The 25787-nt window shown below is 41.0% G+C and overlaps 2 protein-coding genes, 1 long non-coding RNA gene and 1 other non-coding gene across 8 annotated transcripts in view; 1 reads left to right on the top strand and 3 right to left on the bottom strand.

Annotated features, from left to right (window-relative positions):
• Nucleotides 1-5859, bottom strand: part of MATR3 (matrin 3) — a 29047-nt gene extending 23188 nt beyond the window's left edge. For 2 of the 5 annotated variants that reach the window (XM_011282371.4, XM_011282379.4), the window contains exon 1: nucleotides 5704-5859. The gene's annotated coding sequence lies outside the window, so the exon portion shown is untranslated. Of the gene's footprint in view, nucleotides 1-5472; nucleotides 5496-5703 lie in introns of those variants that run through there. The other 3 variants (XM_045059691.1, XM_011282373.4, XM_023255658.2) reach the window with 2 other exon arrangements.
• Nucleotides 5860-5867: 8 nt separating this feature from the next.
• SIL1 (SIL1 nucleotide exchange factor) overlaps nucleotides 5868-25787 on the top strand; it is a 284915-nt gene continuing 264995 nt past the window's right edge. Inside the window, exons 1-2 of the mRNA XM_045059704.1 lie at nucleotides 5868-6002; nucleotides 6213-6298. The gene's annotated coding sequence lies outside the window, so the exon portion shown is untranslated. The remainder of the gene's footprint in view (nucleotides 6003-6212; nucleotides 6299-25787) is intronic.
• LOC102902316 lies at nucleotides 17575-22380 on the bottom strand. The gene is made up of 4 exons (XR_439512.5): nucleotides 22233-22380; nucleotides 19102-19183; nucleotides 18235-18310; nucleotides 17575-17631 (listed from the first exon to the last, which is right to left on the bottom strand). It is a non-coding gene; the product is annotated as an uncharacterized LOC102902316 (long non-coding RNA).
• Nucleotides 18380-18579, bottom strand: LOC111556992. The gene has a single exon (XR_002736707.1). It is a non-coding gene; the product is annotated as a small nucleolar RNA SNORA74 (small nucleolar RNA).

Here is a 25787-nt window from a genome sequence, read left to right as displayed (position 1 = left end):
GGTTAGAGTATTTTTCTTCTTCCTAGACTTAAAATTTTTTCTTAGCAACTTTCAATCACACATTAAACATTTTCAGATTAAAGCAATACAGGATAGAAAGTTATTCCATTTACCTACCATTTTGGATTCAATTTGATTTTGACACTAGCTTAGATTACTTCTCTACTTAAATGCAAAATGAGGGGCCCCTGGGTGGTTCAGCTGATTAAGCGTCAACTCTTGATTTCAGCACAGGTCATATCTCACAGTTCCCGAGATCGACCTACCGCGTAAGGCTCAGTACTGACATTCAAAGGCCTGCTTGGGACTCTTTCTCTGTGCCCCTTCCTGGCTTGTACTCTCAAAATAAACAAACTTAAAGAAAAAGAGAAAGCAAAACGAGTGGTTTTTTCAAGCTGCCATTGCGCACTCTTAAGATTTTTCCTTCCACTCTTCATGTTCTATTCTCTTGGTGTCCACAAACATTTGTTCAACTCTCTGATTTGGTATATACTGAGATTTTTGGAGCCCAAATACCTTGATTTGGATGCAAGTCCTACTACAAAATAGTTGACTTTGAACAAGTCACTTAACATTTGTTTTGCTGTCATTCGTAATATGGGAATGAAAACAATACCCATTTCACAAGGCTGTAAACATTTAATAAATTAGTCCACATAAAACACTTAGAATGGTTTCTGGCACATGGTTAGCACCATAATAATCATCTACTTTGATGTAACATCATCTGATCCTAACAACCAATGAGAAAAACTTCAGATGCAAAAGGACTGACCCAAAGACAATAAAGAGCTTATAAACCTTTCACATACACTGTACTCCCCATTTCATACATCAACTTTAGTGTCTTATTCATTTCTACTCAAAGCTGGATTTGAATTAATGTTTGAATTTTGCTACTGAATCAGATGTTAACTTTAAATGACACCAGATTTAAAGACTGGTAGTCACCTAAACAACTCTGAAGAAAAGAACCAGATGCTAGAGGAAGTGAACAAATTAAACCTCCTCTTCCTCCTTCATTCTCTAAAGCCAATCTACCTTTAAATTATCCTGTCATCCTTCAAAACGAAGGCCTTACACCTCTCCTGCCATAACCTTACTGAAAAGCCTCAGTCCTCCTCTTTAAATTAAAACAATTTTAATTTTTTTTAATGTTTACTTTTGAGGGGCATAGAGAGAGAGGGAGACAGGATCTAAAGCGGGCTGCCATGTTGACAAGCAGAGAGCCCAATGTTGCACTCGAACCCACGTACTAGGAGATCATGACCTGAGAAGTTGGACGCTTAACGGACACTCAGGTGCCCCCAAAACAAAAATTTTAATTAAATTAAAAAAAAAATTAAACTTAAGATTTCATTGCTACTTCATATAAATTTTAATTTCCAAGTCTTGAGCCGAATATATGCACAGAACATCAAAGATAGACAGCTGGAAATAATAAGGAAGCTGCATCACATCAAAGGCACTCCATCTACTCAGATCTGCCACAGTAATTATATTTAAGCCAGGAAAGATAACATAGCAGTTTATCATACAACTCCTATTGTATTATAAGTTTATATTTATGCTTATAATAGATACATGCTACAGTGAGTCAAAAACTAGAGAACTTTAAAAACCACTTATAAGTATCTTTTAAAGGCCACATCCCTACAATTCTCTCAAACCATTGGCTTTTCTCTCTGTTCTAGTTTTAATGATCCACTCAGATTTTCTACGTGTAAACTTTTATTTTTAAATCACGAATTTCAGAACTCTTAATTTTAATGATCCAACAAGGCCCGATATATAGGTAAGAATTATAAATTACAGAGCTTTGTTTCTTTGCAGTGTTATCCGTGGAATAACCATGTGTGTATATATATATATATATATATATGTATGAAGAAACTTGCAAATCTGTACTGTCTACAACCCTTCCACTCCACCCTCAACAAACTCAGTACTGTCCACCCCAAAGTCAAGTCCACTCAGAACCTGTTGCCCCAAGTGTAGGACAGTTTTAATGCAACTCTAAAAAAAAGTATGCATTTTAAAAAAAGTATATACATATTTTTAAAAAGTATCTTTAACTGAAAAATGTACTAAGAGTAATATCTAAGAAACCATTACCCAATTCTTTGGTTTTGATCATTCTTAAAATAGTTTAATGGCTGCACTTCACATTGTAACCTAATTACCATTAGTTTCTATAAAGGTAAATTCAATATTCTTACATAAGGATGCCTTAAGATTCCTCCATTTGTCTACACATAATAACCAGAGTATGTTACAGAATAAACACCACTTTTTGTCACTTTTGAATACTCTGCACTTCAGACTTCAAGAAGCTGGCTCACTTTTATCTTAATTCCCCTCAAAAATACACGAGGTCCTAAAAAAACAAAACACCAAATATTGGTCTTTTAAGCAGTCTACCATGTACAAAAAAGTTTCACCACCCTCCTCATATAAAAATATGTGTAATTTCTTGTGGAAATTTCAGAAAAACAAATTGAGGGAAATATAAATCACCCATAAAGCTAACACCAACATCCAGAACTCACACATTTGGTACGTCTCTATTTTTATATTTATTCCTAAATTCCTTTAAGAAACAACCAAAAAAAAGTATTTTGGGGACCACCAAAATTTTCATTTTCTTTCCAAGTAATATTATATTCATTTTCCCATGATTACTCTTGCTAAAACATTCTTTTAAAAAACTATACAGATTTCCATCTGATGGCCACACTGTAATTAGCAGATCTCTAAGTGTTGAATCTTTCAGAGTTTTAGTAAGCTTAATAGCATAGATTAACATTTATGTGCACAAATCTTGAAAAAATTTTTTTGTTTATTTTTGAGAAAGAGAGTGAGCAAGCAGAGGAGGGTCAGATAAAGAGGGAGACACAGAATCTCAAGCAGGTCAGCACAGAGCCCAATACGGGGCTCGAACTCACGAACCACAAGACCACGACCTGAGCCGAAGTAAGACGCTTAACCGACAGTCACTCAGGCGCTCTATATGTGCACAAATCTTTTACATACTATTCTCTTAGAATAAATTCCTGTAAGTATAGCCCTTCCACTTTTTAAAGTTTATTTTTAATTATTTTTAGTTTTTCTTAATTTTTTAAATTTACATCCAAGTTAGCATGTAGTGCAACAATGATTTCAGGAGTAGATTCCTTAATGCCCCTTACCAATTTAGCCCCCCTCCCATCCCCTCCAGTAACCCTCTGTTTGTTCTCCATATTTAAGAGTCTTTATGTTTTTGTCCCCTTCCCTGTTTTTATATTATTTTTGCTTCCCTTCCCTTATGTTCATCTGTTTTGTATCTTACCTGTTTTGTATCTTAAAGTCCTCATATGAGTGAAGTCATGTATTTGTCTAATTTCGCTTAACCTAATACCCTCTAGTTTCATTCATAGTTGCGAATGGCAAGATTTCATTCTTTTTGATTGCTAAGTAATACTCCATTGTGTATATGTGTGTGTATACACACACACACACACATATACACACCACATCTTTATCCATTCATCCATCAATGGACATTTGTAGCCCTTCCATTTTCAAGCCTATTTATAAGGTGAGTCTGAATCACGTATCCAATCAAGATGCAAGTGTTCTAGAATAAACCTACAGCACTGCCCATTTGACTATTATTACCACCACCTCCTTGGGCTTTAATCTTCTCTCATAAAATTAAAGATTTGGATTACATTTTATTTCTGAAGTCATGTAAGACGATTTACTTACATTCCTCAGTTGTTAAAATTTGTTTGCCTATCATTAGCAGACTTGTATTATTACTTAGCCTTTATGCTTCCCTAAAAGTGTTAATAAAATGAGTATGTTTAAAGGCTCCTTTAACGTACATAGTCATCAGGTCAAGAGTGGTTAAATCCTTTCCAATTAGTTCAAAAGGCTATGTAAAGGCAACTTCACTTACATATAGCTGAGAAGGGAGTTATGTGAAGATAAAGGGGAAATTTCCTCTCTGGGTAAAACACACGTTAATGTTATAACCACATAAATGTTAAGTTCAAGGGCAGAAATGTAAATTTAAAGCACTTCACAACAAACAGCATCTGGCTAAAGATCTCTTCCTAATCTTACATAACCAAGCACAACAATCATTTAGTACTTCAATTGTGTTCAATTTCAACTTTGCAAAAAGATTCAGGTTAAGTGCAGAAGGAATACAGAGTTTATGTAACAACAACAACAAAATCTATCTCTACTTTCATTTCTGACAGTATTACCGTTGAAAAATTATGACGACAGACCGCGCATATGACTGAGCTATTGACTTTTCCAAATGATATTTTCAACCTTTATTTAAATAGTCTAAAATAGAAATTTTCCCGCCGACTACAACTGTTTCAATTTAACTGGAAGAAAACTGTCTTTTATCGACTTCTTAAAAATTTTAAACCAAGCTCTAGTCACCACACAGAACGCATCATCAAGACAAAATCTCATGACTAAGACCTGGGAATCAACGATTCTCACATTATTCCAGCGCGCTTGAAGACTAGAAATTTCGGAATCGCCATAAACGTTCTAGAAATATCTGGCTAGAAAACTGTAACTGATCCAATAGGAATATTCCACAGAATAGGGCCACAGAGCAGGAAAAACATTTAGAATTATTCCATGGCACATGGGAAAAGTCCCTGTAAAACACCGAACAAGGCACAAAGCTAGCAATGAAAAGAACAACGATGCGCCTACACCACGGTACTCCAAACCCTTTGTCTGGAAACCGGAAGGTCCCACAACATACGATCCTCTCTAGATGAACGCAGACTGATATAATACTTTAATAAAGAGAAAAGAAATATTAGGTGACTCTCCAAACAAGAACAAGTATCTTGGCTCGCAGCCTACTGCAGGAGGCTTTCTCCACGACGCAATACGAAAAACAAGCGTTAACGTTTCATTTTTCGGCCATTTTTACGCGATGGGGGTGGGGAGGAATTGTTTCTGAGGTCCAGCTAAAATCCCGCGCGCATGTGTGTGGGCGGGGGACAGGGGAGTCTTAGAGGGCGCTATGAAGCGATGGGCGAAGAGCACAGGGAAGGCCGTGAACCAAGAGAATAAAGAAACGCTCCTCAAACGACTAAGCTTTTCAGAGTCTGCGAAATCCTCCATTTTGCGGCACATTTTTAGGGGCAAACAGGAAAAACAAAACAAAACAGACACCTATCTGGGGCTGGCCCTATTCCAAGACTTCTCTGCTTTAACTATTCTCCCCAAACGGCAGGCCCCCAGTGGACAGTCAGTCCCTCAGGCCTCGAGCGCTCCTCCCTTCGCCTTAGCGCTGCAGTCCGCGTGTAACGGGCTCGTCGTCCCGCCCCCGCCCACAGCAAGCCTAGGACGCGGGAAGCTCGGTCGATCTGCTGCCCTTTGCGCCCCCCGACTCTCCTGCCGCACCCCGGGCCCTTGGCTGGCCGCGTGTCTCCCCCCGAGACCGCTCACCTCCGCCGCCCGAGGAGGCTGGTTGCGCCGCCACTGCGCTCCTAACATGGCGGCCGCCGATCAGGCGGCTCACATACGCAGCGAGGAGGGAGGCAGAGCGGGCGAGCGGGAGCGAGCAAGAAAGGCGCGCCGCCGGCTCCCCACGGCCCCTGTCGCCGTCGCTGCCTCCTCCCGGCGGACGCGGAGAGCCCCCGGCCACCCCACCCCGATTCTTACCCGCTTCACGCCTACCTTAAGGAAAGGGAGAGGGAAAAGGAGAGATACCTCTCTCCTAGCGAGCGGGACGCGGAGGCTCCCACAATCCCCCGCAGCAACGGCGAGGGTAAGAGGTGGCAGGAGCGGCTGCAAGAACAAACCCGCTCTCGCGAGAGAGTTCTCCCCCACCCCACCCCCTCTCAGGTCCCGTTTCTGCGCGCGCCAGGCCCCTCCTCCTACTCAGTGAGCGTATACTGCTCGCGCTGATGGCGGTCGTTGTTCTCTAATCCTGTAGCCCGCCTGTGGCGGGAAATGGATAGAGAACCTGTTTACAGGTTCGAGTCCCATTTCCCAAAAAGGCTTTTCCCCCAACCCTTGAACTGCCTGATGCAAAATGTAAATAAGGGTATGCGTTAGAAGCGAGTCGCAGGAGTCACTAGTTAGACCTGATTACTATTCTGATTATTTTCCTCCGTATTTGCCGACAAGTGGCAGCAAGCGCCAGGCGAGGGTACCCATACCATTTTCGTTGTTTTTAATCTCAGTAATTCCGTGGAGAGTCATCGAGGCGGAAGATAGCGAACCCAGCCCATCGAAAATACCGCCGCCGCCACTTCGAATTTGAGTGAAGGTAAAACAATCCTGAGGCTGATGGAGGTTCCCGAATTGCATATGTGAAAATCCTGAGCTAAGACAGAAATTGCAGGTAGAGCTGGAGTTAAGGGCCAAGTCCCTGGGTTTTCAAAATTAAATGCAGAGGGACAGGCAGTCACCAGATGGCTGAGGTAAATAAGTGAACACCAATACTAATTAACAGCACTCAAATTTTTAAAATCTTCAGTATGCTGAATCAGATTCGCATCTTTGAAAAATCATTCAGGGTACTCTGTGAAGATAGTGGAGAGAGCAAAGATGAAGACCAGAGACCAGTAGAAATTTGAAGAGTAGTTTAGGCCAGAACTCAACTCTTGTCAATTTGACTGAATATGGAAGTTGAGGGACGGAAGGGTCGTGGATGAATGACAACTGTATGGTTAGCAGTGCAATTAACTGGCTCTGGAAGAGTACCAGGAGGGCAGGCTTAAGGTGTTTGGCATCAATTTTAAAGGAGTGGCATTTATGGGTCTTTAGCTCATGGAGGAAAAAGTGTGGGTTACTGGCACACTTGAGTAAATGGTATAAATGAAGCAATGATATTTGAAAGATAAGCTGGAGATAGCCCAGTGAAAAAAGAGGCCTTAGGACCTTGAGAAACTAACCAGGTAGAGCTGCATGGCAAAGGAGACCCAAGTGAACACAGAGGTGGGGGTGGGGGTGGGGGGAAAGCAGAAAGGTTTGGGAAGAGTAGGAAGGCACACAAATTTTACTGCTTTAACAGCCAAAATACTTAAAGGACCAAGTCATCAACAGGGTGAAATGCTATCAATAGGGAAGACTAGGACTAAAAGCATCCAACAAAAAATTTAGCAACGTGAACATCATTCTTAACATTATGGACTTGCTTCCAGTGAGAGGAAGTCAGACTGTAGGTACTTAATGTATTGAAACAGGAAGCTGGAAATTACCCAGTGCAGAAAAGGTTTGGCTATGAAGAGACTGGAGAAAGTAGGGTTGAATTTTTTGTTTTCCTATGAGTTTTGAGCACAATTAAAATGATGGCAGAACAGAGCCGCCTGCGTGGCTGAGTCAATTAAGTGTCCGACTCCTGATTTCCACTCAGATCGTGATCTAACAGTTTGTGAAATCAGGCTCCGCCCCTCTCCCACTCACACTTGCTTTCTCAAAATAAACAAAGTTAACCATTAAAAAAATGTTGACAGAAAGGGTATTTTAGGAAAGGTTTGGTTGAAAAAATAGGTTAGACAAGGGACAGTTCATAATGGACACTCCTAAAGAAAAGGATCCAGATAAAAGGAGGTATGTTTTTATTTTATTTAACAAGAGGCAGAGAGGATGGTGTGGAGTTTTCATTAGATTTGGTTGAAGACTTGGGAATTATAGTTAGGTGACTTCAATTTTGTGACTAAGTTATGTCTGAGGGCTAGAGTCAAACAAGAGAAACTTTTAAATAGCCATGAAGAGTGGAACTATAATCCCACATCTCCATGTATGTTGTATAAATAAACTACTGAGTAAGTAATGTTTAAGCCTACTAGTTAGCTCTGGAATGAAATTTTGGGGGATCCAATTTCTTCAGTGAATATTGTATCTTCTTTCCGTTCAAAACCACATCTGCTTTCTAATTGGTGAGCCTTTGATTCCAACAAAGGCTAAGACTCCCCTTTGTTGTTTCCAGCTCTTAGATGGAACAAGAGGCTCTGCTCCTCATGGAGAAACATGAATGCATGTTAGCACTAAGATACACACTTACCCATGCTTTTGTATAAGGCTGTAATGCCATCTGGTGATCATACAAAGAAAAATCAAACTTTTTCATTGAGTAATTATTTATTGAGGATCTGCTTAATGGCTCACCAGCAAAGACATATTGGAAACCAAATACAAGGTTTCAGCTTATCATATGCCTGTTTCATGAAGGACATAGTACAAGGATGTGGATTCGATGACAAATTGCCTACCTTTTGAGGATTGTAGTCTGATGGAGATTGGACAAGGAATCTGGCCTCAAGGTAGGCCTGGCTGTGAGTAGAGATGGACCAAGAGCTCTATATTGGTTTGGGTAACTTGGGAGTGCGTGAGGTGTGCACCAGGTGTGGTAAATAATGAGACAAAAGCAAGAATTTCTGCTAAGACCTTGAAAGGTCTAAGTGACAAGCTTGGTACAACTATGTTACATGACTTTAATACCAGGAAAGAGCCTGGATTTGAGCTGATAATGAAGACCTTTCAGTTTTGACTAGGAGACATACTGAGGACATACATTTTGATGCCACATAATCACTAAGCAGCTTATAATACCTTATAATTACCATAATTTTGAGAGTAAGGTACCATTATTCTTGTTTTACTAAGATTAAAAAACTTGCACATGATGCAGCTAAATAGCAACAAAAAGCAAGATTTGAACCCAGTTCTATATAAGTCCAAACCCAGAGCTTCTGAGCATTATATGGTACTGCCTTCAGCAGAGCTGTAGTCTACTTGGAGGGGCAGCAAGAGGGGGTTTAAGAAGGAATTTTTGAATAGGTATACATGTAATAAGTTTCAGAGAACAGTTTTCCCCAACTTGTTCCCCTAACTTAAAGGCAATCCACCTATCAACCATCTCTTGTGTATTCTAAGGATTTTCTATTAAGAAACATTTTTTATGGGGCGCCTGGGTGGCGCAGTCGGTTAAGCGTCCGACTTCAGCCAGGTCACGATCTCGCGGTCCGTGAGTTCGAGCCCCGTGTCAGGCTCTGGGCTGATGGCTCAGAGCCTGGAGCCTGTTTCCGATTCTGTGTCTCCCTCTCTCTGCTCCTCCCCTGTTCATGCTCTGTCTCTCTCTGTCCCAAAAATAAATAAACGTTGAAAAAAAAAAAAAAGAAACATTTTTTATGTGTATGCACATTCATATATATACACATATGTGAATATGAATGTGTGTACATTCATATACACACACACATATATATAAATGTGTGTGTGTGTATATATATGCTTGCTATCAAAGATGGCCACAAATTCTTTGCCACTCTTCTTATAACAATGGAATCAATTTCACCTCTATCTGCATTTGGAAGGGCACTGTAAATAGAAACAGCTTTGACCAATAGAATACAGAAGTGACTTTAAAAAAAATTTTAATGCGTGTTTATATTTGAGGAAGAGAGACAGACAGTGTATGAGTGGGGGAGGGACAGAGAGATCAAGACAGAGACCAAATATGAACCAGGCTCCACCTCAAAAACAGTGAGATCATAACCTGAGCCAAAAGTCACTTAACTGGACTGAGCCATCCAGGTGCCCCTTTACTTTTTATAAAAGCAATCTCTTTGCCAACCTGGCACTTGAACTCATGACCCTGAGATCAAGAGTCACCTGCTGTACTAATAAGTCAGCAAATTGCCCGTATATATAGAATTTTATTTAAAAAAAAAAATTTTTTTTTAACGTTTATTTATTTTTGAGACAGAGAGACACACAGCATGAACGGGGGAGGGGCAGAGACAGAGGGAGACACAGAATCGGAAGCAGGCTCCAGGCTCTGAGCCATCAGCCCAGAGCCCGACGCAGGGCTCGAACTCACAGACTGCGAGATCGTGACCTGAGCTGAAGTCGGACACTTAACCTACTGAGACACCCAGGCGCCCCTAGAATTTTAAAAATCGTCACATTGTTCCTTTTAAGTACTCCTCATGGTTTTTAATTTGGAAGGCAAAGTCACTACACTTTGCAATTATATAAAGGAAAAATTGTGCTTTCTTATTGTACTTTCTAAATTTAATTTGTTTCAGAGTCTATTTCTGGACTTCCTTTTATCTGGTTCTATTCATTGAGTAATCCAAGTGCCAGTATCACTGTTTTACTCTTTTTGTAACATTTTAACATCTGATAGGGCTAGTTAAACTTTATCACTAAGTTTTAACAATAGTTATGGTTATTCTTTTCCATCCTGTTACAGTGGAATTTTTATAAACTTAGTTTTCTTTAGGAGATTTATCTTTATGTTGAACTTTCTTGAACACAGGATTTACATTTAAGGTCTTGTCAGTATTACACGTAATTGACTGAGCCACCCATGCGCCCCTCATATACAAGTGATTTTTTTTTACTTCTTTCCCCATTCATAATTTTTTTCTCATGCTAGTTACTTCTGATAGTAATTTTGAACAAAGCTGGTTTCTTTTTTTAATAAGATCACTTCTAGAGTTCCTCATTAACATCGCACAGCCATTTAGAGTAAGATACTTTTAACAGGTTAAGAATGTTGACCCTCAGCAATTTTAGCAAATGGGGTTTTAGCATGTAGGAAGATTATTCTTTTTTTTTTTTTAATTTTTTTAAAACGTTTATTCACTATTGAGAGACAGAGAGACAGAGCATGAGCAGGGGAGGGGTAGAGAGAGGGGAGACACAGAATCTGAAGCAGGCTCCAGGCTGTCAGCACAGAGCCCGACGTGGGGCTTGAACCCACGAACTGTGAGATCATGACCTGAGCCGAAGTCGGTGGCCCAACCGACAGAGCCACCCAGGTGCCCCGGGAGATTATTCTTGAAATAATCTAGGAATGACTTTCCTGCATGTAATAATTTGTTTATATTTATCTATAAAGTCTTTATGCAAGTATTTAGCAAGTATACTACTATATATGCATAACTAAAATGAGAACCCAACTTGAATCCCATCCTTTAAAAAAGTCAATCTTTGGGATGCCTGGGTGTCTGAGTCCATTAAGTGTCCAACTTGGGTTTGGCTTAGGTCATGATCTCACGGTTCAGGAGTTCCAGCTCCACAGCGGGCTCTGCACTGACAGTACGGAGTCTGCCTGGGATTCTTTCTCTCACTTTAAATAAATAAACTTAAATAAAAAAGTAAACCTTTGAGGGATTTTTAAAGGTCTTGATATTTTTATTTTGACCCTCACTGAACCTACAGTTTAGTAGTGCTAGCACTGAATAATTTTAATAAAAATGTAAGAAATTCTATCAAAGGGCAAACCTGTGTGTGGGAATGTGTGACCCATTAAGGCCTTCCAAAGGAACATTTTAAGTTTATTTATTTTGAGAGAGAGCGAGTAGGGCAGGGGCAGAGAGAGACTCCTAAGCAGGCTCTGCACTGTCAGTGCCCAGCCCAATGAAGGGCTCAAACCCAGCAACCATGAGATCATGACCTGGGCCAAAGTGGGATGCTTAACCGACTGAGCCATCCAGGCACCCAGAGAGGGACATTTTAAAAAATCTAGGAGACTCACAGGTGATATGACAGAATGAAATAGATGGGGGCTAAAAACAGGCTAACGGGTTTGGCTGTATTTGTTCTTTAAATGTTAGGAGCAAAAGGAAGCTCAAGCTTCAGCAACAGTGGCCAAGATGTTGATAGCCTGAAAGAAGGTATTTGGCACTTGAAATAGTTTTAAGAAACCAGATGGAAACAGCCATTTCAGTAGTCCCTGCAAGACATTATTCGTTAGTCTGAGTGAGGTTGATGACTAAAGAAAGCAAGCAATTATTAGAATTAGTTGGGAAGACCTGGGGGCACCATACTTGAAAGTTCCAAATCAAACACCAGTTTCTGAGCCAGATTAATTGAGCACAGTAGTTCCTGGACCCACTGTGTGACCTTGGGCAAGTAACAGCACTACCTTGTAGGGCTGTTGAGAGGATTCAGATATGTAGAATGAGTTTAGCAATTCTGGCACATGATCAACATGCAATGTTGTCGTTGTAGAGCACCACATGTGCCGCAGTATATTTACATGAATATCCTAAAATGACAAAACCATAGATTCAAAGGTTATTTATTTTTATAAAACCCCAGAGTACACTTGTTAAAATTATCCATTTAAGTCTGGTCATAACATAAGTTTTAAGCTGGCACCTACTTGTTAGTGTAAGGATTGCTAGTAAGAGAAGTTCTTCTAGTTATAATTTACACACAAAGCTGTTTCACACACTTTAATTATGAAGACATTTATAGATTACCAAAAAAAGTAACAAAAGGCGACACATATGTTTCAGTTAACGCATGTTTCAAATTGGAACAAATCCTCTGCAAATCCATTATTTTCATTCAATACTTTTTGAAATTTAATTTAGTTAAAAAATTTTTTTAATGTTTTATTTTTGAGACAGAGCATGAACGGGGGAGGGTCAGAGAGAGGGAGACAAAATCTGAAGCAGGCTCCAGGCTCCGAGCTGTCAGCCCAGAGCCTGACGCGGGGCTCAAACTCACGGACCGTGAGATCATGACCTGAGCTGAGGTAGGATGCTCAACCGACTGAGCCACCCAGGCGCCCCTGAAATTTAATTTAGTTTTAAATAGTTGTGCAGTAGGTTACATCTTCAGAGTCCACTAGAAAATGCTTTGGAAATTGGACATCTTTGTTTTCATGGTATTTTTGTTTCAAACTATTAAAGAATAAAACCAGTGCTGTCCATACTCTCAATTACTGGCAAATTATTGAAAAGCAGGATAGATAGGCCTATAGCATTACTATATTTTAGATACATTTTGACACATAGGTAGTATTTATCAGCTAGCTGAAGGTCCTTAGTTGTCAGTACAATTGAGGCTGCTTGGCTCTATGGGAATTATGTAAACCCACAGAAGCTGGTGTGAATAATACCTTTCAAAGGACACATGGCATCTGACTGTCTAGCTCTGTGGTAGGCCAGGTGCAATGACATGTGTAATGGTTACTCAGATACCCAGGGAAAGTGGCTTCTCTACACATGATATGAGCTGAGATCTCAAAGGAGACAAAGTGGAAAAAAAGATGGAACCAGAAGGGGAAATACCAAGCACAGAGACCTAGTAGCAAAAGGCTTATCAAGGACTGAAAGAAATCAGTGTGGCCTGAAGGGAATCTGAGGGTGGTAAAGATGAAGATAAGAGGGGTAAGGGCTAGACTGTGTATGCCCTGATAGGCCATGTTAAGGTAAGCAGGGACTAAGTCTTGTTCATCGGTTATCCCCAGTGTCTAGGAGTTCAGTTAATAAAGCCTCTAAACTCATAAAAAGGGTGGGTTAAATAGTCTTCTGACAAGATGTGTGATTAGCATATGTCATTCTCTTCCTCTAACTCAGCCCTGGAGATTACAGAAGAAAGAAGTTAGGGATCTGAGAAACTAAATATAAAGATTCCTTGGAGGAATAGATCAAGATTAGGTCCTATTATACAGGGGCAAGAAATGGAACCCTAGTGTAGAAAAGGACAGAGTGCCAGGAGTGTAGAGGTAGTAGAAGGTAGGACTTAAGTTTTCCAGATTATAACTCAGAGGCTTTATGCCTTGAGGGCATCTCCACACTCTAACCCATTATGATTCTAGGGCCTGTCTGGGCTTGGCTACTCCCTTCTACAGGCATCTGATAAAAATTCCCATCCTTTGCTGTGAGCTCATAGGGTAATCAAATCATCTGAGAACTAGAGCATTCCCTTCCCTGCTCGTGCTCTCTCTCAAAAATAAATAAACATTAAAATATTAAAAATAAAAATAAAATGAGCCTAAGGAGATATAAGAACTAAATGTAATATCCTCAATGGGATTCTAGAACAGACAAAAGACATTTAAGTAAAACCTAAGGAAATCTGCAAGTATGGACTTTAGTTAACAACATATTCATATTAGCCCATTAATTGTAACAAATGTCTATACTAATGTAAAATGTTCTTATGAAAGGAAACTGGGTTGTGGAGTACATGGGAATTCTTTGTACTATGTTTGCAACTTTCCTGTAAATCTACAACTATTCTACAATCTATTTTAAGGTCCATTTTATCAGCCTTTTTTGAAGTAGTAGTAAAGTCACCCTTAACAAGGAGTACAGAATGTTCTCAAATTCTAAAGGCCCTTTATTGGAGTACAGGAGGGCCAAAGTAACAGGCCTTCTAAATAGCAGTAAAGAGAATTGCTAAGCAGACATTCTAAGTATTACCGTTGATTTGTTAATTCAGTGAAATTGTTTTCCAAGAGAATATTGACAGGTCCATTAACTGGAGCTGTTCATAAAACCCTAATTAAGCAACAAGATTCAAGAAGTCATTGTCATTCTTTTAAGTACTTAATTAGTTGCTCTTCCCCAATTGTTTTCTTTTGTGTGAATTCCTAGGCACTGATCCACATTTTTATGTTCCTTTGGGGCCTGCAGAATTTATTTCTCCAGGGTTTTATTTTCCTGATTAAAATTTTGAGAGGTGATCCAAAATTTTAATTCAAAAGTCTGTTGACAGCAATTTCAACCCTGAAGGAAAGGAAGTAAATTATTGATAGGCACCAGGAATGGCACTCAATACTTTCAGCCCCCTACCCATCCTGCTTTAGTTTTTCCTCTTGATATGGTACAGGTCTGAGGCTTGAAACTGAAGCAGAGCAATGAAGAGGGACATTGTGTCTACTAACTGCTTCCTATGACAAGAGGTGGCAGCTCAGGGTTAAAAAGATCCTTTGAAATGTTTTACTTCATCTTTTCTTTCCTTACCAGTAAATTAAAAAAAAAAAAAAAATCAACTCAACAGGGAGTAGTAGGTGACTAATTAACTTCACTCATCAACTAGGAAATCCCATTATATTACTTTAATGGGCATGATTAAGCCACTGAAACCTCCTGGGGTATTGAATACAGTCACTGACTTCAATGAATTATCCTTCAAGTAGCAACAAAGGGGCCCCCCTCTCTGCACCTGGGTAGACTTACAGTGGTCAGGAAGGCAATCTGTATGCTCACAGGAGCTTGTGATCCCAGATTTTTAAAATTAATTAACTTATTTATCTATTTACTTAATGTTCTATATTTTAATTTTTTTGTATTTAAAAAAAATTTTTTTTAATCTTTATTTTATTTTTTAGAGAGACAGAGCTTGAGCAAGAGAGGAGTGGAGAGAGGAGACACAGAATCCAAAGAGGCTCCAGGCTGTCAGCACAGAGTGAGATGCAGGGCTAGAACCATGAAGCATGAGATCATGACCTGAGCCAAAGTCAGATGCTTAACCGACTGAGCCACCCAGGTGCCCTGATTTTTTTTTTTTTTTTTTGTATTTTTGAGGTGTGGGGGGGGGGGGATTTTTTTTAAAGTTTATTTGAGAGGGAGACAATCCCAAGCAGGGCTTGATCCCATGAACTGTGAGATCATGACCTGAGCCCAAATCAAGAGTCAGACGCTTAACTGACTGAGACACCCAGGTGCCCCAAAAAAGAGAAAATCTTAAGCAGGATCCACACTCAGTGTGGAGCCCAACACCGGGCTTGATCTCACAATCTTGGGATCATAACCTGAGCCTAAATCAAGAGTCAGAAGTTCAATCGACTGAGCTACCCAAGAACCCAGTGATCCCAGATTTTAAACTCTGACTTCATGACATAAAGTTTTCCTCTTTTCTTCGGGACCATTTGTTTCACTACCAAGGGCTGAAACTGTGATCAGGCTCTGCTGCAAACTGAAGACTGGTGTTCTTTCTTAGGACCTTTCCTTTAGGTGTACATTAAAAATGAAGAGAACTGCTATGACAAAAGCCATGTAAAAAGTATACACAACGAACTCCAAATACAAAAAATGAGAACCATTCTATTTGGATAATTTACTAAAGTCATTTTACTCCTCTAAAGTGCCTGATTGCTGATTTTGGCTCAGGTCATGATATCATTGTTCATGGGATGGAGCCTCTGGTCAGGCTGCATGCTGACAAGGAGGAGTCTGCTTGGGATTCTCTCTCCCTCTCTCTGTCCCTCCTCCACTCATGCTTGTGCTCTTGATGTCTTTCTCAAAATAAACATTTAAAAATAATAAAAGGTATTTAATACCATATGATAAAGGCTTGCTATAAGGCAAAGGTATTGGTAACATGGAATTTTTCAGAGACATGTTGGTACTAGCTTCAGCCTGTTACTAATGAGCTATCAATTCCCAAGGCCTGAATTTCATTTTTAGACCAGGGGTTGGCAAACTCCAGTTCACAGGCCAGTTTTGGCCTGCCAATCTGTTTTCGAAAGGCTCTCAAGCTTAGAATGATTGGTGGAAAATTTTTTGTTGTAACAGCGAAAATTTTACAAAATTCCAATTTCATTGTCTATTAATAAAGTTTTATTGGGGGCACCTGGGTGGCTCAGTTAAGCATCCGACTCTTGATTTCAGCTCAGGGTTATGATCTCATGGCTCCTGAGATTGAGCCCCACTTAAAGCTCTGGGGTTGACAGCGCGGAGCTTGCTTGGAATTCTCTCTCCCCATCTCTCTGCCCTTCCCCTGCTTGTTTGCTCTCAAAATAAATAAAATTTAAAAAATATAAAGTTTTACTGGGGCACAGTAATGCTCATTTGTTGACACTTTCTATGACTATGGCTGCTTTCATACTGCAACTGCAGAATTGAGAGTAGTTATAAGAGAGACTATATGGTACACAAGTGTAAAATATTATTTGGCCTTTTACAAGTTTACCAACCCCTGCCCTAGAACAGCAGTGTATAATAAAACTTTCCACACAGGTGGAAATGTTCTCTGAGCTGTCCAATACGGCAGTCACTAAATACTGAGATGGAAAAACAGATTCAATTTTTGTCAGTTGAAATAGCCTCATGTATTGTACTGCAGAGCTCTAGAAAATAAGAGCTTAGTTTAAGCCTTGGACTTTTGATTTAGTATTCTTCTCTAATGTTCTCATATTTCCTATAATTTTTTAGAACTTGTAAATTTTTCCACCTGTAAAGAAAACCTTACTTTTTAGAAGATTTTTCTGTGTGTAAATTCAGCTCTATACCCAACATGGGGCTTAAACTCATGACCCTGAGATCAAGAGTTACATGCCCTACCTAGTGAACCAGCCAGGTGCCCCAAGAAAACCTCACTTTGTATTTTTCCTTTACTCTCACACTACTACCAGTCTCAACATTTTTGACACCGGATGTGTGTGGATTTTCTCCCACACCAAGCAAATTTGTGTCACCAGCTGGGTGTCGTACATTTTAGCCCAATTCTGACTCTCCATATACCTCGAGTATCATCAGATCCCTCACGTTAAGGGCACAGTCCAATAAGACTGTTCCTCCCTCACTTCAGATGCCAATTGTTAAGTCCAGGTTGTTACCTGTACTTCTGACCAATATAAATCACAGATTCCCCAAATCCCCTCCTCAGGTTTGATAAATTTGCAAAAGCTCTCAGAACTCAGGAAAACGGTTTCCTTACAATTTACCAATTTATTTTAAAAGGATATGGTAGGGGCGCTGGAGTGGCTCAGTCGGTTAAGCGTCTGACTTCAGCTCAGGTCATGATCTTGCAGTTCATGAGTTCAAGCCCCGCGCTGAGCTCTCTGCTGTCCATGCAGAGCCCACTTTGGATCATCTGTCCTTCCACGGCTTGCACTCTCTTTCTCTAAAATAAATAAATATTTAAAAATATATTAAAAAATTTTTTTTTAAAGGATATGGGAAAGGATATAAACATCCAGATGGGACATGAATAGGGCAAGGCTATGTGGAAAGGGTTGCTGAGCTTCCATACCCTCTCTGGATGTGCTACTCTCCCAGCACCTCCCCTCCATGTGTTCACCAACATGAAAGTTCTCTAAACCCAATACTACTGGGATTTTTATGGAGGCTTCATCATGTGGGAATAATCAATTATTTCCATTTCCAGCCCCTTTCCCCTTTCTGAAGAATGGAAGTGGGGTTGAAAATTCCAAGTTTCTAATCAGTGCTTGGTCTTTCTAGTTACCACCTCATTAGAACAAGACATTTAAATCACCCAGGAAATTCTTAGATTTAAGAACTCAGTCAGGCATCAACATGAAAAACCAAATATTAGAACAAAAGATGCTCCTAGTGTTCTTACCACTTAGGGAATTTCAAGAGTTTTAGCAGCTCTGTGCCAAGAATGGGAGCAAAGGCCAATATATATATTTTCTATTATTTCACACCACCCATCTGAGGCTGAAAGTTAATTAGAACCTACATGACAAAGGACTGTATATATTACCTATCCTGGTGTCACACAGGGCTGTCAGACATCTGAGATTCTGATGGAGGCAGATTTCTCACTCAGATAAAGGCATCTAGGATTCAAAGAGGAAAGGAATGATAAAGTATCCTTAAGACAGGGTCCTTTCCTCAAAGAAAAAAAAATTGTTTGCACCCAGACTAGGACCAACTCCACAGGAGGAGTTACTCCACTCTCAGAGGTGCAAAACACTGCCCAAGAGTATCAGCCACAACACCAAAACAGTGCTTGAAGCCAGACCTCAAGAAGGTCAGCGTTTGCTCTTCCAACAGTGTAACACCATCCAAGGCATCATGCTGGCCTGGATAGCTGACAACCGCTGGGTGATTCCTGAAACAGCTTTCTTTGTTTCAGATACCCAGGTACCCCAAGTAGAAGTTATGAATTCAGGTATCCCAATGAATTCAACGTTGACTGCAAAATAGAAGCCTGGAAGCACTGATAGCAGACCTTGCTGCCAAGCCTTTTAGACAAATAGGAAACAGGAACCCCTTTCCCATGCTTTTAGTCATTTTGTCCAACATTCAAGGAGTTCCAGCTCTGTGCCAGGTGCCATGATTGGGATCTAGCTGCGAACAGGCAAGATATGCCATCCTTCCTATCCTGGGCTTTATAATCTGCTTGTACATTCCTCAGATGGAACGATACAGATCATCTCAAAGATCCTATACACCTTCAGACTAGAACCACCAAAATCCCACTTAGCCTTTCACTGCTAAGAGGCCGAATTTGTCAGGGGCAAATACAGGTGATTTTGCCTCCCAGTTGTTTCCTAATGGATACCAACTAGCAAATAGGCCTGCCACATAGGCAGTAGTCAGTGTTGGAATTAATAGGGACATTTACCTGAGAACGCCATACAGACCGTCCACGTGCCGTGAATTTACTCTCTTCCGGAAGGCCAAGGATGCCCTACTTTCAAGTCATCCTAAAAAGAAAAAGATTTCACTGTTGAACACTAAACAGTGTTGACTAAAACAGCAGCTCCTAAAACCTCTTTTCTGTAGAAATGGAAACAGTGCTGCCTGCCATTCACTATTTACCCTATTTTCAATACCTCCAGAATTATTTTATTTCCTATTGTCTTTTTCTTGCCTATAATTACCATTAAAGCTAACCATTCCCCCAAATCCTCTAGGTATCACTAGTATTCTTAAAACCCCATATGTAAAAGGCTGTTCACAATGAACATCTGAGGTATTCACACAAGGAACTCAACATTTAACTAAGAGAACTCTTTTTAGGGAAAGCCAATTGTTAGAACAAAACTAGTTTTTATAAATAACTCCCCCACCTCCCAACATCCTCAGGAGTTCCTCCTATGGAAACTAGGATGTCACTTTTCACAGAAGTAGCAACTAAGTCAGCCCTATTGGACAATCTCCAGCACCACCATGAGTGCTGTGTGTTTGCCTGGAACTGAGAAGCATCTCTTCTCAGAGAATTAGCAATCCAAAACAAAATCACTACAAAAGGGACTCGTTATTTTACTGCGCCGAAGGGGCAACAACTCTGTGGGAAACCAACACAAATATACTGTCAGCCTAAAGCAGAAATTAGTACGGTTATAGCTAGGCCTACTATGTAGAGCCTCTCAATCAATTGGTATTTTTATATTTTATTAAAGAGCTAAAGAAGAATGCCTAGAATTTTAAAGCAAATTCACGTAACATTTCCTTAATAAAGCATCCCTATAGATCACTGCAGCTATAGAACTCCCTTCAGAGAGACTAGCTTTGTATGGTGGCGTGGGGGACATGCACTTTGATTTCAGTGAAAATTGCAAAAATCCCATGCACTTTTTCCCTGTATAAGCCTGATTCAGAGCACTTGGTAGGCACTCAAAAAATAAAAAGTTGCCCCCTCCCTATACTTCTACATCCCTGCATGGCTCTTGATTACCTTTGTTCTGTTTCCAGCAAGTTCAACTAGACAAACCTGTTGAACCAGAACCACTCAAAGATTTGGATTTTTAGGTTTCTCCCTGCAAAGTCATGCCCTTACAGATTTCACCTTAATGAATGAACAATTATGCTGGCATCCTGGTATAGTTAACAACAGAGTTGGAATGAACCAGGCCCAGAATGCCAACCAGCTATCACGGCTGCTATTCTCCCAGCAGCGTAACACTTGCCTAGGTACACAGCAACCTAGGCAGCTGCCTACAGCTGGGGCCAAAGGCAGGCTAATGAAATTGCACTCACCTGGGGCTGCATCTATCCAAAGCCCATGGCTGGCCCCTCTGCAATCCAAGTACTCCGGGTTAGGCAGCTAACAGTAGTGAACACTTGTGTAAAGTTCAAGACCTCTACCCTCAAAACCCCATAACTTATTTCAGAGCCAGAGAAATAGACAATAAAACAAAAAGCTTTCCCTTGGTTAGCTTTATTTTCACATGTTTTTTTACCTATGTACCACAGCAGTTCAACAGGAGCATTTTTTTAAAAGATTTTTTTAAGTTTTATTTCTTTGAGAGAGACAGCACAAATTGGGGAGGGGCAAAAATAATCCCAAGCAGGCTCCACACTGTCTGCCTGGAGCCCAGTGCAGGGATGAACTCATGAACCATGAGATCATGACCTGAGCAGAAACCAAGAGTCAGATTCTTAGCTGACTGAGCCACCCAGGTGACCCTAGAAAAGATTTAAGTTTTATATAATCTGCACCTAACGGGGGGCGGGGGGGCTCAAATTTACAACCCTGATATCAAGAACTGTATGCTCTTACAACGAAGCCAGCCAGGAACCCCTCAACAGGAGCATATTAATGGTCTAGTCAACAAGTATAAGCTATCACCTAACAACTATGTAACAGTGAACAAACAAGTGGGGTGCATGGGTGGCTCAGCTGGTTAAGCATCTGACTTCTCCTCAGGTCATGATCTCACAACTGTGAGTTTAAGCCCCGGCACGCGTCTGTGCTGACAGCTCAGAGCCTGGACCCTGCTTCAGATTCTGTGTCTCCCTCTCTCTCAAAAATAAACATTAAAAAATTTAAAAAAACGAAACAGTGAACAAGTAACTTAACCTCTCTATACCTCTCAGTCTCCTCATCTGTCAAATAGGAATGTTATCAATGGTACCCTGTACAAAAGATGGTTGTTAGGCTTAAGAAGCTTATAGAAGCCTATATAATATGTTTTAGAGTGTGTGGTCAATAAATACTTGCTGTTATAAAAAGCTACATTCCAGACAAGGATATGATAAATAGGGGGAGTAAAAGGGGAAATGTTACCTTGGTAGAGCAATGGGCAGTGCAAATCAGAAAGGCTAGTTAAAACTAGATTGGAGAAAACGTGGTTAGGAGACCTTTTGAAGCACAATAAAAGCGGTACTCCAGAAAAATAACAAGATGCAGTAATGGGTATGAAAGGAAACGGAGACATGCTGCCATTCCTACCAACGACCTCAATCAACTGTTGTTGAAAGCAGTAACTCAAGTGTTTGCAAGAATGTTAGTAAACATCCCTACCCATTCACAATTATAATTTACCTTATTTACATAATAAGAGTAGGGTATCTAAGACCATATGTTTTTCCAGCCATCCTTTAATTTCGCTTTTAACCACCCCCAAACAATTGGGAGAAAAGGTAAAATAGGCTCATTGTCCAGGTCTAAAAACTAATCTAAACACAGCCTGCCCCTTTTAGGGGACTGGGTTGCAGGACTTGACCGAGCTCCACCCGGACACGTGCTCATCACAAATCTTCCCAAGCTCCGGGCTCTGGCGCCAGGGAAGCGAGGATCTCGGAGACCAGCTGTAGGAGACTCTCCAGGGACAAGAGGGCTGGCAGAAAACAAGGATCGACTCTAGGGCTACCATCTCCCAGCGACTCTTCAAGATGCCCTCCAAACACGGGGTTATGATGGAACGAACCCCAATTTCGTCCTGTGCCTGGGAAGAAGCCTCCCCACAGCTGCCTCTCGCCCCAAACTAGTAAACGTCCAAGGCTTCTGCCCACTTGGACTTTACTTACCCGCACGTGTCTGGAGCTCGGCCCGCGTACTGCCGCCAGAGCAGAGGCCGCAGGGGAAAGGACAGCACCAACCGGAGGGGAGCCCCGCCTCGGGGCTGACGCTGAGCAGGCCCTCAGTGGGCGGGGCCCGGAAGCCCCGCCCAGGAAAGGCCGAGTTAGAAAAATGCGGGAGCGGTGGCCGAGGTGAGCATACTCTTTACAGAAGCTAGAGCCCCAGCGTAGAAAGTGTAGGAATCCTAACGAGGACTGTATTTGACTACCGTCCCGTTTGTTATTTACGTATGGAAGGGGGCGCTGGGTTTGGACGTGCTAAAGACAAAACCTGGAGTGTCCCGGGGAGGCCGTGCTTCCTGCTTGCCCACACCGAGTGCCGGTTCACCGTACAAGTGTGGCACCTTTCGGTTTCTGCAAGTGCAGCGTAAGCTTTTTTCATCCCCCACGCAGATCTTTTTTCCGGCTTTCTCTAGTAGGGTCGTCCCTCGGCTGATGGCTTGCCCATCAGGTCGCCTTGTTTTTCGGTTCTTTTCAGGAGATTTTCGGGTAGATTATGCCTGGCACTCCTACAGCCTAACCCTGTGGGACAGCATCTCTGGGGCCCTGAAGTAGAATCCTTCGCTGACTTGCAGTATTTAAAGAATACTCGCTTCCTCTGCCGGAGTTACTTGGCACCGTGGCACAATCAGCCCAAGAAGCCACATTTTCAAGGTGGACAGATTGCCGGTACCAGCATTTCTTTTGAACACTAAAACTTCCTCTCCTCATTAGCTGGAGTCAATACTATTAGTCCTGCCGAACGGTGGGGAAAGCTGGAGTCCCTCCCTTTCTTTGCCCCCACGGCATCCTACCAGGCCTGCTCATCTACTGCACCTGACACCTTTGCCAGGCAAACCCCTAGGAATCAGCCACTGCCCCTGGCATCTGCCAACATGTTTTCTTATCTTCTCCCAGCGATCATAATGGGAAAAAAAAATGTGTTTCCTATGCACCCCAATCCTCACAGACCTCTGCTGAGAAAGGCTAGAGTGAGTGCTAAATTGACTGCAGCTAGAGACACTAGACTCTAAGGCCAGAGAGAGACTGGAGAAGTGGCAAGCCCAAATTCTCGAGTTTGATGGAGTTGGACATAGGCTCTGGTTGGAAAAAGACTTACATAAATACAATAATTTAAAAAAAGGCACATGAACACTGTTGAGCCGGTAGGCAGGAGCTCTGCTTTGTTAAATAGGAATGTAGCTGAAGACTGCTGCCATAATCTGTGCCCGCATCCGGCTGTCACAATGTATTCATAAAGGATGGTTATGAGAGCTATAAAACCCTGCAGATTGGGTGGGTAATTGTCCTGTGAAGCTCTGCTAAAGGAGAAATTGCATTGGCATCTCATATATTTTGCTTTCTTTTCTTCCAAACACATGAAATGGAGGAGACCTACCCTGAGGATTCATGAAAAGGAAAGATGAGGTTTGTGTGAATATATGCATGCGTCTGTGCTTTCAGAGAAGAGACAGGAAGTGATTCAGGCTATACAGATACAGGACCTAAGGAGAGAGAGGGACCCAATGACCTGGTGACTACTGGACACAGATTAGTCAGGTAAGAGGCAGGATTTGTGTGGAAAGAAGGCCAGCCATCATGGATAAGGCTGAGTGGTGGGTCATGTTGTTATGTCACTGAAAATACAGTCACCTTTGTTAGATATAGGGCTTTCAGTGTGATAAGGAGGAAAACCTAGATTATGGTTTCTGCATTTCTTAGTTAAAAAAATCCTTCATAGTCAACCTTCTTAACCTCCATTCTTTAAAATTCTGAATTTGTTTTGGTGAGTTGATTTATGTGGTCTTTTACCTGTAATAGCAACTACTTTTCTACTTTCTTATCCTTGCAAAGACAAAATTGTTAGAAATAATAACAAAAAATAAAAAGGAAAATTTCTAGAAAAAAAATGCAGCCAGATGAAAGGCAAAAAAGGATTAGGGTAGGTCCATTAGCTCCGAGTTTGACCTCATAATAATCAGAAGGTTGGCCCTAAGGGACACTAGGTCTCTAAATTTCTTGTGTGACTTTACCTTTCTCCTCCATCTATTCTTTCCTTGCTTCCCTTCATGAAGGCTTTTGCCCCTGAGGTTGATCCATTCCTCTCTTCCCTGGACAAGAATCACAGGTAAAGAAATGTTTAATCGTTTACTCAGTCAGTCAGCCAATCAGCATTTACTGAACATCTGCCATTTGCCAGTTCCTGTTCAGGTGCTGCAGATAAAGTCAGAGCACTAGAGATCACTGCCTGCCCAAAGCTTACAATCTAGCGGGGAAAAGAGACAGTGGTATAGGTATCCTTTGGCAGATGTCAGAAGACAGCTAACCCAGCCCGGGGAGTCACAGAGAGTACTAAAGATGGCAGTGTTCCCTCTGGATGACCCTAAGAGCTTACAGGAGAAGAGGGATCCCTCTTCCATCCCTGGACTCTACTCCTCTTGCTGTTTCTCTGTAATAGCTATCTAGATCAGAGTGGATCCCTGCAGTTGTCCTTGTTATTTCTCAAAAGCATAGTTGGATTGGCAAGGATATAGAGAAATTGGAATCATCACATGCTGCTGGTGGGAATGTAAAATGGTGCAGCTGCTTTGAAAAACTGTCTGGCAGTTCCTCAAATGATTGAACATAGAGTTAGTTTATGATTCACCAATTCTACTCTTAGAGGTATATACCCAAGAAAATGAAAATGTGTGTCCATACAAAAACAAATTTTTGTAGCAGCATTATTCATAGGGGCTAAAACACAACTCAGATGTCTAACTGACAAATGGATAAGCAAAATGTGGAGTATCTATATAGTGGAATATTATTTGGTCAAAAAAAGGAATGAAGTACTAATTCATGCTACAACATGAGTGAACCTTGAAAATGTTACATTAAGTTAAAGAAGTCAAACTACATATTGTTTGATTCCATTCATATGAAACTCCAGAACAGGAAAATCTGTAGAGACAGAAAATAAATAAAGGGGAGGAGGGATGGGGTACCTGGTGGCTCAATAGGTTGAGCATCTGACTCTTGATTTCAGCTCAGGTCATGATCTCATGGTTTGTGAGGTGGAACTCAGAATGCAGAGCCTGCTTGGGATTCTCTCTACCCCCCCTCTGCTCCTCCCCTGCTAATGTGCGCACTCATGCGCGCACGCGCATGCTCTCTCTCTCTCTCTCAAATGAACATTAAAAAACATTAAACATTGAAAAATAAACATTAAAATAAACATTAAAAAAAAGAGGAGGGGGTGATAGCTAAAGATTATAGGTTTCTTTTTGAGGTGGTGAAATATTCTCAAATTGTGATGGTTACACTTATCTGTGAGTGTAATAAGAAACCATTAATTCTATAGTTGAAATGGGTGACTTGTATGATATATGACATATACCAATAAAGCTATTAAAACAACAATGAAAAAGCATACTTGGGGAGCTGAAAGACATGCATTCTGATTAAAATTGTGGTCTGCATGGTCATTTACAATTTTAAGGACTAGAAAAAACTTTTTATTCTGGGTCCTGTGGCCCCTCAGAG

This window comes from Felis catus, chromosome A1 (assembly GCF_018350175.1).
Source record: "Felis catus isolate Fca126 chromosome A1, F.catus_Fca126_mat1.0, whole genome shotgun sequence".
NCBI lineage: Eukaryota > Metazoa > Chordata > Mammalia > Carnivora > Felidae > Felis > Felis catus.
The sequence above is the reverse complement of the archived record's forward strand: the minus strand, read 5'-3'. Positions and strand labels throughout refer to the sequence as shown.